Below are 14,236 nucleotides of genomic sequence, written 5' to 3' on the forward strand. Positions count from 1 at the left end.
CAAAGAGAATGCTAAGTCTTCATCAGAGAGAGCAACACTTTCTATTTCACATTGTTTCTGTTTAAATATAAATTCATTTTATGTAAGGTAAAAGCTGGCTTGCACAAGAGTATTCCTTAATATTTATAATATGAGCATGGTCTTAATGTTTCCCACAGAAAATGTAAGCAGTTGTTTTAGAGGTGGATGCTAGCTCTAACTGATCACTGGGCTGAGCAGAGGCTATGCAACATGCCTGGAATTGGTAGGAATTGCCAACTATTAATAAAGCAGTTTTCTTCCAGTTGTCACTGTGTGCCATTCTTTGAAACATTCCCTGAGGAATATTTTTAAACCAGCTTAGATAGAACTTGTCATGGTATCATATAACTGCTATTGAACTGTTCTAAGCTTTGAATCAGCCATGTATCCTTTGTGCGAAAAAGAAAAACAATCTGTCATAAAAGTACATAAAAGTTGACAAGACTTTCTCTGATAGCTATATCCTAGAAATACATATTTATGAAGGTTTTTTCTTTAACACTAGCCTGGTAAACACATACCACAGACTCAAATTGTTTAAAATTGAACCACTGACCTTAGCAATCACTACAACTGACTTTGGAGATAAACCTGCAGTTTTCTGATCATCAAGAGGCCTGTAATGTTTTACATTAAAGAAAGAACCCATGTTTACATTTCTTTTCAGTATTTTAATTTACAATTAAGTGTAGACATCATTCAAAATAACTGTCTGAACTTGTCTTAATGTTTATATGATTTCCTTTCAGTGTTTTAATTTATGATTAGATACAGACATTAGTCAAAATAACTGTCTCAACTTGTCTTAATGTTTATAAAATTTTTCAAACTATATTAATTATTCTCTAATATCCTGTCATTTTATAATGAAATCAATGGGGTTTTTCTTTAAGGCAATAATGGAGCAAAAAAGTCAAGTAATGAGATCATTTTCCCTCTCGTCTAAAAATTATTTTTCTCTTTCAAATCTTACAATTAATCCATATAATTTTTTAAATGAAAATTTGTTCTGGTTTTAAAGACACTGAAGAGTTGAATGACAATACTGCCACAGAGTGACTTATGAATATTCTCAGGATGCATAAACATTTTTAAAGATATTTTATTTATTTATTTATTTACAAGAGACACAAAGAGGCAGAGACATAGGCAGAGGGAGAACCAGGCTCTGTGGGGAGCCTGACGTGGGACTTGATCCTAGGACCCCAAAATCATGACCTGAGCCAAAGGCAGATGCTCCACCACTGAGCCACCCAGGCATCCCAGGATTCATAAAATTTTAAATGAGACAAAATGATGATTCTATCTAGGTTTACAAAGAGCCCTAGAATAAATGGTACTCTTGCTTTTAATTTATGATAGAGTTTGTTTCAGCATTCCACTACAAGCACATACAGGCTTCTAGTAAAACCCCTCCACTATGTTTTACCCTTAGCAAGAGGCAATACAATTCCAAAAATGGTTTTCATTTCAATCATACATGTTGCCATTGCCCTTGTATTATTTCTTTGCATAGCATTCATAACTACATACCCCAGTATTCGTTCTTGGATCTCCAAGTAATATTAACTTCCCCCTATTTTAAAAAAGATTTTTATAAAAAAAATTTATTTATTTATTTATTTATTTATTTATTTATTTATTTGAGTGTTTGATAAGACAGCAACGAAGACAGCATGAGTGGGGAGGAGAGGGAGAAGCAGGCTTTCAAGCAGGGAGCCCAATGCCAGGCTCAATCCCAGGACCCTGGGATCATGACCTGAGCCAAAGGCAGATGCTTAGCTGACTAAGCACCCAGGCACCCCTCTTATCTGCCTTTTATACAGGAGTCATCTGAGGCAAAATGAAACAAAGGTAAGTATCACCACATAAGATTCACTGTAATTCATGAGCTTCTAATTCCTGTACTTAAGACACCAAGATACTATTTCTTCCCTTCTCTGCTTGTGACATTTATCTCAAATGAGAGCTAAATACCAAGATTAGCTTTAAAATTAAGACCAGAGTCAAATGCACTAAAACATAAAGTCCTAGAAAAGAAACTACAGACTTTCGGAGCTGATGAAGATTTTAAAGATAATGTACCCATAATTTTAAAACAAAATGAAATCCAAGGATAAGAAAAGACCTTCCAAATCTTGCAAATCTTCAAGGGGGCATTAAGCTGATGTGGGAACACACAGAAAAGAAGTAAAGTACATTTGGTACATAAGAAAGGGAAAGAGAATAAACAAACTCTTGGCAACATAGGTAACAATATTCCCAAGGGGCCATATGGTTTGGGGAACTCTGCCCAGGAAATACCCTCTCACGTGGCTTTGGGCTGTGAAGCTCATCTGCTGAGGTTATCTGTGAAGCTAATCTCCTTCACCACAAGCAAAAGCCAACAGGCTTTTTACCATCATTTTGTACCTACAGATCTCCTAAAAATACTCCATAAGCAGAACCTGCACTGGACAACTACAGTCCTAAATGTTTTTATTAACAGAAGATACCAGTCCTTAAGTAAATGCATGAAGAACATGTTTTAAATAATGGAGTATATTCTCTGGTATTTTTTCATGAGTCAGGAAGCAGACTGGAGAGGAAGGATGTGTCAGGAACAGCACAACCTATGACTAAGGATAAGAAGGGAAAACCTTCTTGCCCTCAAAGTGAAAATCCCCTCCTAGTTTAAGAAACACTTACTCTAATCTCTCAAATGAGTAATTAGGGTTAGATAATATTCTCTTGGGGCATCTACTTTCCAAAAAATAAGCTTTTAATGCAGCAGTAAGAAAGGAATAAGTATAATCTGACAACTAAGATGGAAAATCAACCATCTCCAAATGCCCAGTCTCTTCTGTTCTCATCAGTGTACAGAACCCGACCCACTATGGCAGGCAACAAAGATCTCAACTTTGTGGAGGTAAAAAGACTCAAACATGAGTTCTTTAGTCCCAGAACTTTATAGGCTGCTTTTCTGTACTATTGGCCTCACAAAGTTTCTATTTCATTTTAACACGTTTCTCAGGAGCAGAGAAGTGGACAATATGATGCCTTGAAAACTTTATCAGCTTCCAGGGTGAAATCATAACTGTGCACTTTAAGTCAGGCTGAGTAGAGAGATATATGAATAGCTGCTGTTTTATTGCTCACCCATTTAAAATGCAAATGATAATACCAAAATTACCAAAGTCTACACTCCAGATGTTCTTATTATTCACTACAGCTTTTTTTTTTTGGCTACACTTAGCCTCTCCTACATATCTCTGAATATATTCTATCACATAACCCTCCTTACAAAAACTCCTACTCATTTCTTAAATAATTTTGTTTTATATATTTAAAGAGTTGGAATCAAAAAATAAACTCTCATTTTCCCAAGTAATGAGAAAACAGATCTTCATTTCCATATCCCAAAAGTCAACTGTATAGAAACAAACTAACAATAACATAAAGTGGCAGACTACCTATTTATGAAGCTCCTTTGATGGCTCCGTGGAAACAAAAGTGACCTAGTTTCCTCCAGCGCAGGAGAGAAGAGGTCTATGGTAAGACCCTGGAGAGAGGGGCGCCTGGGTGGCTCCGTGGTTGAGCGTCTGCCTTTGGTCAGGGAGTGATCCCGCGCTCCTTTCAGGGAGTCTGCTTTTCCCCCTCTCTCTCTCCTTCCCTCCCTCTCTCTCTCTCTCTCTCTCTCTGTGTGTGTGTGTGTGTGTGTGTGTGTGTGTGTGTGTATCTCATGAATAAATTTTTTAAAAAGACCCTGAAGAGAGGAATGAAAGTTGCTTCACTGGTACCCAGTCCCCTTGTAACGAGATTGCTTAATTCAGTTGAACCTGGGGAAAATGCATGCGTGCAAGGGCATAGACACACACACACCCCTGCTCAAGAAAGCCCACTCTCATTCTGCATGAAGGAAAAGCTCTGTTGCAACCACAAATCATAGAATGTGATTCCAAGCAGAGCAGGAGAGAACAAGTCCCTTCTTTCCCCTCCAGCCTCATAGTCTCCCTCTGGTGCCCCTGACTGGCACCACCTGTGTACTCCTGAGTCAGCTATTTAATTTCCTTAATCCTCAATTTCCTTGTCAGCTAAGTGGAACTTCACATTAGTCCTACTTTATGGAGTTTTAGGGAGAAGTCAGTGAAATGATACGTGCAACATAGCAGAGGCGGTAAGCATTTCCCTAGTATTAAAATAAGGAACCTAGGAAAAGAGAGGGAAGTTGGAGTTCTTTATCTTACAGGGAGTTTTTGGTTTTGAATCCTTTTTTCTTTTGAAGGGACAGGATATCTTGCCCCTTGAGTTTGAGTGTCTCCCAGAACAGCTTTATTTAATGTAGAGAAAATTGGAGGTGTAAGTTTGGACTCAGCTGAGAGATCAGAGCTAAAGGAGCAATAGAAAGGTATAGTAAAGCCATTTAATTTGGTCAATATAAGTGTTCCCGGGGCAGCCCCAGTGGCGCAGCGGTTTAGCGCCGCCTGCAGCCCGGGGTGTGATCCTGGAGACCCGGGATCGAATCCCACATCAGGCTCCCTGCATAGTGCCTGCTTCTCCCTCTGCCTGTGTCTCTGCCTCTCTCTCTCTAGCTGTGTCTCTATGAATAAATAAATAAAATCTTTAAAAAAAAATTAAGTGTTCCCAACAGCAGTGATGCAGGGCCATGAGCAAAGACAGGTGTACTCACATAGAAGCTTGTAAATGGACACTAAAGCTGTGGTTCTGAAATTCCAGACTTTACCAGAATCACCTGGAAGGCTTGTTCAAACACAGATTGCTGGGTCCCACCCCAGAACTTTGTTTCAGTAGGCTGGGATGATGGGGCTTGAGAATTTGCTTTTCTACCAAGCTCCCAAGTAATGCTGATGCTACTACTATTCAGTGACCCCACTTTGGGTACAGCTGGTCCAAGAAAGTAAGAACAGGGCTGCAATCACCAGTAAGCATCCATACTAGATTTTTAAAAGAAAAAAATGGTGGGTAGGAACTTAATTCTTGAGTACCTATCATGTGCCAGGAGTTTCACAGGCATAATTTAATTTCGTGGGTCTCAACTATCCTAAAAATAGATGTTATCATTCAATTTTTCAGGTAAGTAAATTGTAACTGAGAGAGATAAGGAGCTTGCCCAAGCAGCACTAGTATCCTGATCTAGATCTGTCCTACTCCAAAACCTATATATTTTTCCCAATGTGTCATGCTCTCAACTCTCACTGCAAGTCAGATCAGGCAGGTAATGGGAGGCTAAACATGAAGGACCTACAGTTCACAATGAGGTTCTAAGTATCATCTCAATGGTAAAAATTCCCGAGTTTATCTTTCTGTGCCAGACCTACCTCCTGAAACCCAGTACTCAGCTGCCTACCCAGCATCTCTAATTTCCTCCTCAGTTGTCCTGCATTGAACTGTTACTATCCCCACAAAACTGAAGGGGTTCAGTTTCCCCTTCCCAGCTGATGATAATTCTATCCTTGCAAAGGCTCAAGGCGAATACTTTCCTCTGTTCTTCTCACAAGCTCCCCCATCAGATCTGTCAGCAAGTACTCATGGCTTGGTCTTTAGAACAAACCCAGCCACTCTCAACACCTCTCCTGCCCCGACCATCATCCCTGGCATTGATTACATACTCAGTGCTCCACTCTTGCTCCTCTGAAGCTCATTTTCAACTCTGTAGCCAGAGTAATTGCTTTAAAATCAGTCAGATCATGTCCCTTTCTATTGAAACCCTCCAATAAGTCCTCATCTTATTCAGAGTAAAAGCCCAAGTCCCCCATGATACTGATCCCATTACCTTCCCCTTCCACTGCTCACCTTGCCTTACCTCCTACCACTCTCACTTCTTCTGTCTCCACCCTAGCAACAGAGACCTTGGCCATTCCATGAACACTGCCAGGCACACTGTTGCAGAGGGACTTGGTATGGGCTTTTCTCTTTCCTTGGAAGCTTCTCCCCCAAATCTAACAGCTAACTCCCTCCCTCCAGGTCTCTACTCACATTTTACCTTCTCAGTATGATCTATGGAATGCTGCAACCATTCTCACTCCCAGGAAACCTGAACCCCTTACTCTCTTTTTTTCTGCTTTTTCATCTTTTTTCCTCAGGACCCTTTTATGACTATATAATTTACCTGCTTGTAATATTTATTATTCATTGTCTACACACACATGCACACACTATAATATGCAAGCTCTGTGAGAATAGTTTTGTTCACTGATATATCTGAAATGCCCAAAACTGTGCTTATCATATAGTAGGTGCCAATAAATATTTGTGGAATAAATACAGAACTGAGTCCAATGCAAATAAGAAAGAGAGAGGAAAAAAAAAAGAGAGAGAGAGAAGGTAAAGTTAGAACAATGATGTCAGAACTATTTCTGAATTGGAGCTATTGGCATTGGTATGGGCCCTGTGGCAAGGCTGTCCCAGGCACCACATTGGGAGACTGGCAGGAGGGCTGTGGGAAAGAGGGATAGGAAGCAAGGACAAACAGAAAACTCAAGATTCAAAGTAGAAGAGCTTTTCTTATCACTGTCCTTAGAAAAAAAAAATAGAGGGGCCCCTGGGTGGCTCAGTGGTTGAACATCTGCCTTTGGTTCAAGTCATGATCCTGGGTCCTGGGATCAAGTCCCACATCAGGCACCCTGCAGGAAGCCTGCTTCTCCCTCTGCCTATGTCTCAGCCTCTCTCTCTCTCTCTCTGTCTCTCATGAATAAATAAATAAAATCTTTAAAAAGAAGAAGAAGAAAAAGAAGAAGAAGAAATGGAGGGTGAGGGAAAAGTGGAAAATTATTTTCTCTTTTGAAAGTATTCAAAATGTCATAGTAACCTTAAAAATACATATCATGTCTCAAGTCAATATTTCTTTACCTTACGTATCTACCTAAGAAAAAGAGTAAGTGGGATGAGCTTCTGTCCTAATAACTCCTGTCATTTTCCATAGTGTGAGCCTCTATCATGTTCCTGTGTGAACCAGAGGGCATATACAAGAAGTATCTCCTAGACAGCAGTAGGTAAGACTCCATCCACTCCTAGCAGAATTCCAGGGTCTTAGAATGTGAGAAATTTGGGGATAGACAATAACAGAAAATCCATTAAAACTGACTTAATTAAACAAAAGAAATTTATTGACTTTTGGAATATAACAAATCCAGGGTTAACTTGGTTACAGGTCTGGCTTGATCTAGGCATACATACAATGTTATCAGGAATCTGATTTTCTCCATCATTATGCTCTGCTTTCCTCTGACTTGGCATAATTTCCAGGTAGGCTTTTCCCAAACACAGCTTCCAGCATTTCTAGGCTTACATTTTCTCATAGCAACCTCTTTGGGGCACCTGGGTGGCTTAGTCGGTTAAGCATCCAACTCTTGATTTTGGCTCAGGTGATGAACTCAGGATTATGAGATCAAGCCCCATGTCAGGCTCCATGCTTAGTCCAAAATGCTTAAGATTTCCTCTCTCTAATGAAGAAAGAAAGGAAAAAAGAAAGAAAAGAAAGAAAGCCAGCTTTTTTTGACAATCATTCCAAGATAAGAGCCAAGCCTGTATCTTCAAGGCCTGACTTTTGTCCTCTCCCCTAGACACATCACTGTGGCCAGGAGTTGCTATCCTTTTATTGCCTAGTCTCGGGTCTTAGACATGTCCATTTCTGAAAACAAGAGGACAGATCTCACATGGATTAACTACAGAGAAGGATAATTCCCCAAAAGAAAAGGTGGGGCTCTTTTATCAGAAAAAGGGGAGATGGATACTGAGCAGGCTGCAAAAGCATATTGGTGTTTCTTCAGAGTTTTACAGGAAAGATCTTACTGCTTATATAACAATGATCTTAGGCATATGCAAGAACTGAAGGCCAAAACCATTTCTCTTAATTTAGAAAGTCCATACTTTTGCAAGACTAAGTTATTTTCAGTGGCTGCCATGGTTTAGGACAAGTTTATTTGTTTTTTTGAAATAATCCTAGACATTGCTAAGTCCTGTGTCACCTTCTCCCTTAGCAGATGTCTGCTATTTCCCAGATTCAGTGCTAGACACTAGGTAAATACAGACAGAGGCAAAATGTGCCATAGGGCCCACCATGTTCCTGCCTTTCTCTACCTCCCCAACCCTGCTATTTAGGAGCCTCATCAAATGGCAGCTTCTTGAATACTGTTTCTAGGTCTTCCAGCCATCCTGGTCCCAGATTCTCATGGCTGCCTATCATCCTGCCTATTCCTAGTCTACCTTCCCATTGGCAACTGCAGTCATGAAAAGTCTGAAAATGCTTTGTAAGAATTGGGACTATCAGACAACCTTGGAAACCTAGAAGCATTTCAGAAATACCTCTCTATGATTACTCACACCCACCACACGTCTGGAATCCAATGAGAAAACCCACAGGCACCAGTTCCATTGTTTGTTTTGTTTCCTAAAACCAGGCAAACTGTCACGATCCTCTTAGGCAAGAAATCTTTGTGCTACAAGTCAAAGGAATGACCATCTCTACTCTGGCCATGTATTTTCTTAAGTGGGAAAAAAAGACATGCAGACAGGTGGTGGGAGCACAGATGGCTTCCCCACTGCTGTTGAGAAAGCCCACTTGGTGGTGACTCAGAATTGCAGCAGAAACAATAAAGGGGAAAGAAGGAGTCAAATCATCTTTTCCAACCTCATCTCCTGCCCTCTGTTATCTTAAAGCCTTATTTTATTCTTCCATTTCTTCACTTATTCCTTCAGCAAATATTTTAGTGCCTATCATGTGCCAGCACAAGGAAAGTCAAATCAAAAAGACCCTGTTCTTCCTCCCAGATGCTCAGTCTAATGGACACATACATACTGGAACATACACTGTAAGTGCAGTAATAGAACCAACAGTGACAAAAAGAGCCTAAAGAGGGATGAGGAGGGGCTCCTAACCCAGCTCAGGGCCAATGGGAGTGTAGGTGGAGGTGAGGTCTCAGGGGAAGGCCCCTGGAGGAGACTAAAATGAGCTGAGTCTTAACCAATGAGTTAGCTGTGGGGAGGACAGCATGATGGCTAGAAAACATTTCCAATGGAAGGATAGTAAAAATCAAGGCAGCCAGGATGTACCTTGGCATGTGTTTATGGTGACCAGGAATCAGATCATGGAGAAGCTTTTAGGCCAAGTTAAACTTGGGACTGATCCTGTAGGCAATGCCCAAGGAGAAACATCAATGTTCATTATGCAGAATAGTGATGGGATTCAATTTTCATTTTTGATAATCATTCCAGCAGTTACATGGAGGGTAGGTTTCAAGAGGACAAGATAAGTTAGAAAGAAAAATAGATGAAAGATCGAACTCAAAAAATGGCAGTAAGAAAAGAGAGGGAAAAAATCCATTTGAGAAATATTTAAGAGGTAAAATCAGAATAACTTGGGGACTGATTGAATGAAGGCAAGGGTGAACATGAAGATTGGGATCTATTTACCAGCTAGTGACAACAGAGAGCAGGAGGGTAGGTAGAGCCTTCAGCCATCAAAGGCAAGAGGAGAGCAGACCTGAATGCTCTCTTTTGGGTGGCGAGAATGTAGGTGGTTCCCATGGGCACATAGATGCATGTCCAAACTGTCTTGATGGGGCCTGCCCAAGAAAACAACCCATGAGGACAAGGGTGAGGAGTTAGAGTCTGTAGGGTAGACTGCCGAAGGTAAGAGCTGAAGGGGCTGGACCCAGGAGTCGGTAGTAGAATGTATCACCCACATCACTTCCCACAGGAGGACATTCCAAACAACACACAAATGTCCCATGGAAGAGCCAGACAGTGTTAATCAAGATAGAACAATAGTGGCACCAGTGACAAAAGGCTCTTGCTTCTCTTCATCTACCTGAGAAAGGTTGAGACACCTCTGACACTGTAAGTCCCCTGGGTGTGAGAGTGCTGTTTCAGTGTTAGGCTGAGTTGAATCCTCTAACACCTGAAGATGGCTTATATTTACCTACATGAGGCTTTTTACATAGCTGCAAGTGACTAAAATAATATTAATCCAATAACTTGTTCAACAATGGGGTGGGGTGGGGGATATCATTGCTATGTTTTGAATGTGGCCACCTCAAAATTCATATGTTAAAATTTTAATATCCAATGTGAATTATTAGGAGGTGGGGTCTATGTGAGGTGATTAGATCACGAGGCTGGAGCTCTCATGAACGGAGTTAATGCTCTTATTAAAGAAACCGCAGAGAGCTCCCCTAGACCCTTTCACCTGATGGGAAGATGCCAGCTATGAACCAGGAAGAGGGCCCTTAGGAGCCAATGCAAACATGCAGGCACCATGATCTCAGATTTCCCAGCCTCCAGACTGTGAAAAAGAAATTTCTGGTTTTTTATAAGCCACTCATTATGGTATTTTGTTATAATAGCCTGAATGGACTAAGACAATCATGATTAAGAATGATGTTTAGAGAAAAATAAAGCCAACTCCTTATTGTCCTGTTCCTCCTTTGTTCTACCAAGTTCATCCTGTGCTTAAAAACACATACACTGAGGGATCCCTGGGTGGCGCAGCGGTTTGGCACCTGCCTTTGGCCCAGGGCGCGATCCTGGAGACCCGGGATCGAATCCCATATCAGGCTCCCGGTGCATGGAGCCTGCTTCTCCCTCTGCCTGTGTCTCTGCCTCTCTCTCTCTCTGTGACTATCATAAGTAAATAAATAAAAATTAAAAAAAAAAAAACACATACACTGATATCTTAGTGCTCCATATTCACAAAAGGTAAGGACCATCATTATGAAAATCAATGTAGATCTACATCATAAAGTCATTGTGCTAACGACAATTTACTCTGGCTAACTTTGTCAGATCTAGTGGGACCAACATCATTTTTACCTCTTCAGTGACTGATGAGTCTATCTAGGAATAAAAGTGACACCAGCTCTGTTGCTTTCTTGTTGTTTGCTTATACTTACATTTAGTTTAGTCTTCAGTCTCTTTGTAGGAATCTGCTTAACCCTCTTGTTCATTTTGCAAGGGTTAGTTTGAGTAGATAGAAATATTTATAAACACAATTAATATGGCACAAGTAGCCCAGAACACATCAATCACAGCACTTAGTAACATTCAAGTAAGTGAAGATGCCAAGGTCAACCCCACCCACTGCACACCACACACCACACATAGTGGAGCGCCCATCTTTGCCTTAAGATGCCTCAAAGACCATAATATGCACCATCTCACAATCATAAAAGGTACCAATGTCCACATGCATATTCAATATTACTAAGGCTTAATGTTAGATAAGGGGAAAAAAACCCAGGAACTCTGACATTTTTTGCCCACCTCCCAGGGAATCATCTCTTACACTACCCTGGGAATGTACTCACACCTGGAAACCACTTTTGGGGTCCACTGTCTGCTGGGAAGACCCGCCCCTACATCAGTCGTGTTAGGGTCTGGAGGCCCACTGGTACTGAGACTGCCTTCTCTTCACTGTGCCCCTTCAAGGTCCTGCCACCAATCTTTAGGTCTTCAGAAACCCTTGGATGTCCTCAAGGAGGCAACATTGCATGACAGTGCCCTTTTTTTAGTCTCAGAACAAAAAATTCTGATGACTTTCCCAGGCAGTAGCAGTGAAGAGTAAGGGAGGGATACAAAGGATCTCTCGATGAAGTCAGGACCAGAGAGAAAGGCCAGCCCTGAGCGGGCCTATGTGACATGCAAAGGAAGCCTTCTGGAAGGACTGGTCTTAGTGAGGGCCCAGGGCACTAAACCGGGTCAAGACTCCAGTTCTGGGAAAGGATTGTTATTTATCATGCAAGCAACAAGGCAGCACATGGGTGGCTTAGTCGGTTAAGTATCTGACTCTTGATTTTGGCACAGGTCATGATCTCAGGGTTGTGAGATGAAACCCCATGCAGGACTCTGTGCTGAGTATGGAGCCTGCTAAAGATTCTCTCTCTCTCTCTCTCTCTCTCCCTCTCTCTCTCTCTGTCCCTCGGGGCACCTGGGTGGCTCAGTGGTTGAGCATCTGCTTAGACTTAGGTTGTGATCCAGGGTTCCTGGGATGGAGTCCCCCATCGGGGTCTGGGCGGGGAGCCTGCTCCTCCCTCTACCTATGTCTCTGCTTTTCTCTGTGTGTCTCTCACGAATAAATAAATAAAATCTTAAAAAAAAAAAAAAAACAGCAACAAGGATTAAGGTTAGGTTGTAAATTATAGGATGTTGTGCAGTGGCAACAGGGGTTTATCCTGAACCTGGCTCAAACTCTGTCCCCTTCGAAGTTTCTGAACTCTTTCCTACCTGAGTCTCCTTCAGGCCCTAGGCTTCTAGCTTTCCTATTGACACTCCCTTTCGATTCTGGCACTTTGCTAATTCCCCAATGTTGTCTCACATCATTCTGATAACTCATAAAAAACCCCAACATCTTTCTGACCTTTACTAAATTACTTTTATGCTGGGACTTATACACATTTATACACATTTTATACACATTTTATACAGCCAACTGACCTTCAAAGTCTCCCAATTTCCTTCTTCCCCATCCTTGTGGTTGTTTTTGTAGTGCTCACAGGGAAAGTATCTGGGTCCAGATATAGGCCCATATGTCTTTTTCTATGAGTACACAGTATTTTAGATTATAGTACACATACTTCATGATCTTTTGTTTGCTTGTTTATTATAATTCTCTCATACCTTTTTGTGCACATGTATCAAAAAAGAATCATAGGGGGCACCTGACTGGCTCAGTTGGTAGAACATATGACTCTTGATCTCAGGTTGAGTTGGACCTCTACTTTGGGGGTACTTTACTTAAATAAATTTAATTATAAAAAGGAATTATAGAATAAAAATAATCAGTGAAAGAATGAGAAGTCTTTAAAAAGCAATAAATAACACCTTTAGAGACAGTATATTTTTTAAGGTTTTATTTATTTACTCATGAAAGACACACAGAGAGAGGCAGAGACATAGGCAAAGGGGAAGCCTGATGCGGAACTCGATCCCAGGACCCCGGAATCACAACGTGAGGCAAAAGCAGATGTTCAACCACTAAGCCACCCAGGTGCCCTGAGATAGTATAAATTATTGACCCATTTTTACAAAGTAGAAAGGAGTAAGAAGGGAAGAGACAATGAGTAATTTTGACAAATTTCATCACATTATCATATGCAAAATGTTGTATGAATTTTAATCTATTTCTCTCTTAACCCAATTTAGGTAGCAAATGCTATTTCCATTTTGGTGCTAACAGTGAAATGGATATGAAATGACATTCTATGGGGAAATATATATTCCCATAGAATATATATATTCTCTGTTTAGCTATACATTTACTATATATATGTAAAATATATATAGAGAGAATATATATAGAATATGTATATATACATACTCTGTATTTAGCTTTAGAAAAATCTACCAAATCTTCACCATCGTTCTTACAATCCTATCTCATTCTCGCTAACATCTCTCCTTCCACACACATACTGAAATAATCGTCACCAACTGTATTCAAGTAAGAAGTTTCATGTAACACTTAGTCTACTCAGGGTGGTAGAATTTCCTAATTAGACACTTAATACTATTTGTCTTACTGATGTTGGCAAAAATTTTCTCTATATGCATCTTGTGAGCTGCTACTTGTCGTCCTTTACATAACAATTAAACCAAGGATTATTTTTAAATTTGAAAGTCTTATTTTTTAAATATGAACTAAAAGATTGAATTAACAAATTCAAAATTGCCATATCTATCTATGTACACATCATAAGTGCTATTAATTTCTACAATTTCTTTCCAGAATAGTATTTCAAGCAATAATCTTTAGTCAATTCTTCCACATTCATCAATTTCTTTGTTAAAAAAAAAAAAAGGTAAAGCATGAGAGGTTAAAAACATTATTTCTGGATTAATTTAACCAAAGAAAATGCATGAAGAACAGAAATTCTTTTAGGGACAGGAAATGCTGTTACCTGAGCTTCCAGGATCTTTTCTCCTTCATATGATTTTTCATTAGTCAAGTAAAATGACTACAAAATTCACTGAGCTTTCAAACTCCTTTTACCTTTGAAAAGGAGCCATGTAGTGATACTGTCAGCACCCCACGGGGTCAGGCTGAAGCCAGTCTCCAGCTGATACCACATCCGTGCTTAGCTCCCTTCCTTACTCTCTCCTGCTTCCGTGCTCCTGTTCTCCTGGGAACACTTCCCCAATAAATCATTCAAGCAAGAATCCCCATCCCAGGCTCTGATTCTAACCAAACTGACTTAAGGCAAGTCCTAAGCAATAAATTTCT

At 40.4% G+C, this 14,236-nt stretch overlaps 1 long non-coding RNA gene across 1 annotated transcript in view; it reads left to right on the forward strand.

The window, feature by feature from the left end:
• Nucleotides 1-14,236, forward strand: part of LOC140629554 (uncharacterized) — an 81,393-nt gene that overhangs the window by 60,851 nt on the left and 6,306 nt on the right. Inside the window, exon 2 of the long non-coding RNA XR_012027405.1 lies at nt 6,944-7,013. This is a non-coding gene — a long non-coding RNA (uncharacterized lncRNA). The remainder of the gene's footprint in view (nt 1-6,943; nt 7,014-14,236) is intronic.

The sequence above is a fragment of the Canis lupus genome (genome assembly GCF_048164855.1).
Source record: "Canis lupus baileyi chromosome 16 unlocalized genomic scaffold, mCanLup2.hap1 SUPER_16_unloc_2, whole genome shotgun sequence".
NCBI classification, from domain to species: Eukaryota; Metazoa; Chordata; class Mammalia; order Carnivora; family Canidae; genus Canis; species Canis lupus.